This window comes from Entelurus aequoreus, linkage group LG03 (assembly GCF_033978785.1).
Source record: "Entelurus aequoreus isolate RoL-2023_Sb linkage group LG03, RoL_Eaeq_v1.1, whole genome shotgun sequence".
Taxonomy (NCBI): domain Eukaryota; kingdom Metazoa; phylum Chordata; class Actinopteri; order Syngnathiformes; family Syngnathidae; genus Entelurus; species Entelurus aequoreus.
In genome coordinates, this window is record NC_084733.1 from 50,167,735 (window position 1) to 50,171,559 (window position 3,825).

A 3,825-nucleotide genomic window follows, 5' to 3' on the forward strand; every position below is an offset into this window, starting at 1 on the left:
TGCCATGTATTTATTTTCATTATGTGCAAAAAGGTGGCATCCTGAAGCATGCATTCTTGTTTGTTTTTTTTACTTACTAATCACGCCTTCATGACAGACTGCTGTTTTGGCCAGTTCCGAGCGCCTGAGTGATGTAGCACTGGCCGGGTCATTGACAGTGAACCAGTGAGCAGCACGTGGCTCATGATGGAATGGAAGTGGTCTTAATATTGCACAAGCTTTAACTTGTCTTTCCACACCCCTCACTCTGTAAGTGAAGGGGGCCCGGCTATCACTGCATCTTCCTATTTTCTTTCATTACAGAGAAGTATATTGCTTTTGGCACATATGGAAGGCAGATATTGAGAGCAGATAGGATATATAAACTTCTGTCAACACCACAGCATATTAGGTAGAGCTCTAAGCATACTATCACTATTCTGGCTGTCCAATTAGCGCTCAATATCAAAATACTTGAGCAGAAGCATGCAGACAAACGGAAGTTAAACAAATATTATATGAGCAAATATTATATTCTTTTACTGCGTTTTGATGAAGACAAAATCAGATTTGTCACTCCTATAAACAATATTTTGCTGCTTTGGAGTTACATGACATAAAAGGTGATGTATTATGAGCCCTACTTCCTGAAAAACAGATTCTCAAACATATTTTGTAGCGTATTCTGCTCTTCCCATAATCTGTTTATTGCCTCAACATATGAGCTCAAATTAAGTTTACCTTTAAACTCGGGCTGTCAAATTTGATGCATTAACTCATGTGAATAATCACACTTTTTTGCATTAACCGTGTAAAAATGCAGATAAATCACGTTCTTTATGAGTTATCCGTACTGTACATGCTCCTAGATGGTTGCCTGACAGGCAGCGCAGGTTGTTATATGGTCAGTGATCAGGTCAATGGATACTATATGTAAGTGCAGAGTGAGGAGACACAGACTGGTTAATTTCACTCCAAAATACACCCTGACAGGACTTTTGATAAAACTGGTTCAAGAAAAATAAATGACGTGCATTTAAGAAAAACGTTTTAAAAAATTCAGGTTTGACATTCTGACAATAAAACTGCATTTGTGTCAAAATATGTGAGTCTTTTTTATTAATTAACTTAAAATGAGCAAGAGAATACCAACCTGTGATTAATCATGATTAACTTAGAAGGATAAGTGTGATTCATCTGACTTTTAAAAATGAATTGTTTGACTAACTTACTTAGCTAAGTAAGTTTGAAAATATATATATTTGTATTTTTCTCAAACCTATGCACCTCACAAAGTCTCACTTTAAAAACCACTGAGGTATAGATCATGCTGTACAACGATGTCTAATGAGATTTTGTATTTAAAAAAAACACAAAAAAACACAACTTTTGATTAACTGTATTATGCCGATTATTTAAAACCAAGGCTGACATATTGGAAAGTGTAAGAAAGTTGCACTAAAACAAAACAGATAATAATGAAATTCTATTATTTAATTTAGAATAATTAAATCCAAACATGTAAACTAAACACTAAATGATACAAAATAAGTAAATTGTAAAATGTTATTCTGAATTAAATAATTTCATCATGATTACATTTGTTATTATCTGTTTAGTTTAGGTGTTTTCCTGTTGTTTTTGTGTTTCGTTTCATTTAGGCACTTTAGGGGAATACTACAGTAAATAAAGGCTGTTGGTAAGGGACCAGCATGCACCTGGGTCGTGGGGAAATGTTTTTTTTTACCGGAATAGGAGAGGCACCCGATCGGTTGGTAGAACGGCCGTGCCAGCAACTTGAGGGTTGCAGGTTTGATCCCCGCCATCCTGGTCACTGTCGTTGTGTCCTTGGGCAAGACACTTTACCCACCTGCTCCCAGTGCCACCCACACTGGTTTAAATGTAACTTAGATATTGGGTTTCACAATGTAAAGCGCTTTGAGTCACTTGAGAAAAAGCGCTATATAAATGTAATTCACTTCACTTATTTTTGATGACGAAACCTTGTTTTTGTTTAAATTAGACTTTGTTTTGCACATTATGTTTTTCCCATCCACATACACAACAATCCGGTGCAGCAGTGGCCTTTTGATTTTCTTTTGGTGCAATGTTTATTTGAAAACTTCTATTTCGTTCGAGAAAGTTCCTACTTTAATATCTGATTTGAAACCGTCGACTGGGATACTTTGAAATAAATATTGGACTACATAAGCCTACACTGCATGAGGGTTGTTTCCAAAAGTAGCAGCTCCATTATTATAATAGAAACAAACAACACCCCAAACCAATATGTGATGCCTCTATCCTCACATGTCCACATGCTTTCAGATGAACACAGTGTCAACGCTGGGTGACACCGTGTTCATCTGAAAGCATCCGCCATAACCACGGCGCTCTCCTACAGCCGTCTCGCTTGCAAGAAATATTGTTGTTTTGATGTGATTGAATTCACTGCACCCAGACAAGAGGAGGTCATTTCGAGTCCTGCCGCAGCATCCGAATACACTGTAGAAATAAGCAACATGGGGAGAATAAAGGAGAGCATCAGGGTGAGGCAGCAGCGAGGTCACTTTGAGAAGCTGGATGAGAGCACAAGCCAAACAGCATCTCTGCATCCCCCCACCCCATCCCCTATCCTCTGTCTCTGTATAATCCCCTCTGATCCACCAGTCATTGGAGGCCCGCCGTAACCCCGTGATCATTGTGCCCTAATCTGAGCCCTCGCCCCAGCCGCGGTCCACCTCCGACAGCAGCGTCCGGCTGCCAGCGTAAGAGTGGCAGGCTTAGTCTTTCTCCGGAGAGACAGCTAGAGGTTGTCTCTACATGGATGGGCACTTCGCAGCTCGGCGGGGGCGGGAGGAAGGGGCAACATAGCAGCTGCTCAGGACATATGGGCAGAATTCATTAAGTCTGGCAAAATGAGCCAATTGTCGAGGTGGCAAGAGTGAGCGTGTGTATGTCTAATAGAGAAAAAAACTTGCATTTGAGCTTGAATAATCGACAATTAATAAATATTCAGAGCACAATTATCCTGTCCGATAGCTTCACCGGCAGGAATTACACACGGAGATTCAAGGCCTAGCAAGTGAAACAACTGATGGGCAGTGTTAGATGCATAGACCGTGTGTCCTTGAGGTCTTTTGCTGTGCATCCTCAAATGTCATGAGAGCACTGTGTGTCTCAAAAATAAACTTAATCACAATCTGTAAATGTTACAACTGTTTCCCTAATAGATCTGTGTGCACGTTGGAGCCCCGCATTGAAATTCACACACATGAACCCGACCAAAGACTAAACGGAATGCTGATAGACACACGCAGCCAGCTCATGTTCAACACGCAGTACACAATGCATTTCAGCAATTACACACAATTCAGCACGGACATGTCACAGCAAATGTTGATGTCCTTGAACCTGCTTTGTCCTCATTCTTTTCTTTACCCTCACTTTAAAGAGCAGTGTGAAAAGGAGCCAACTTACATCCATTTCTGTCCATCCAATAAAAAAGGTCTAATGTATGCTAATCCGCCTGGTGTCAATAGGAACTGTGTTCAATGCATTTGAGATAGTAGTGAAGAAAGGGTTGCTGCTATCGAAGAGCTGCAAGATAAAGTAAATGGCACAGTCAATAACAATAAGGTTGTGGGTCTTAATGAGGAATGTTCATTTAAACACAATCAACTGGATTTCAGCTTAGCTCATTATCAACCTTGGACTTGTATCAGTGTGTTGATTATGCTGTTTTGTTTTGTTTGTTTTGTTTTTGATCTCAGAGGGACTTTTCAAATTAAATCTAGTTCCCTTGTGAGGATGATGTAAGTTAAAACCTACTCAAAGTCAGGGTCA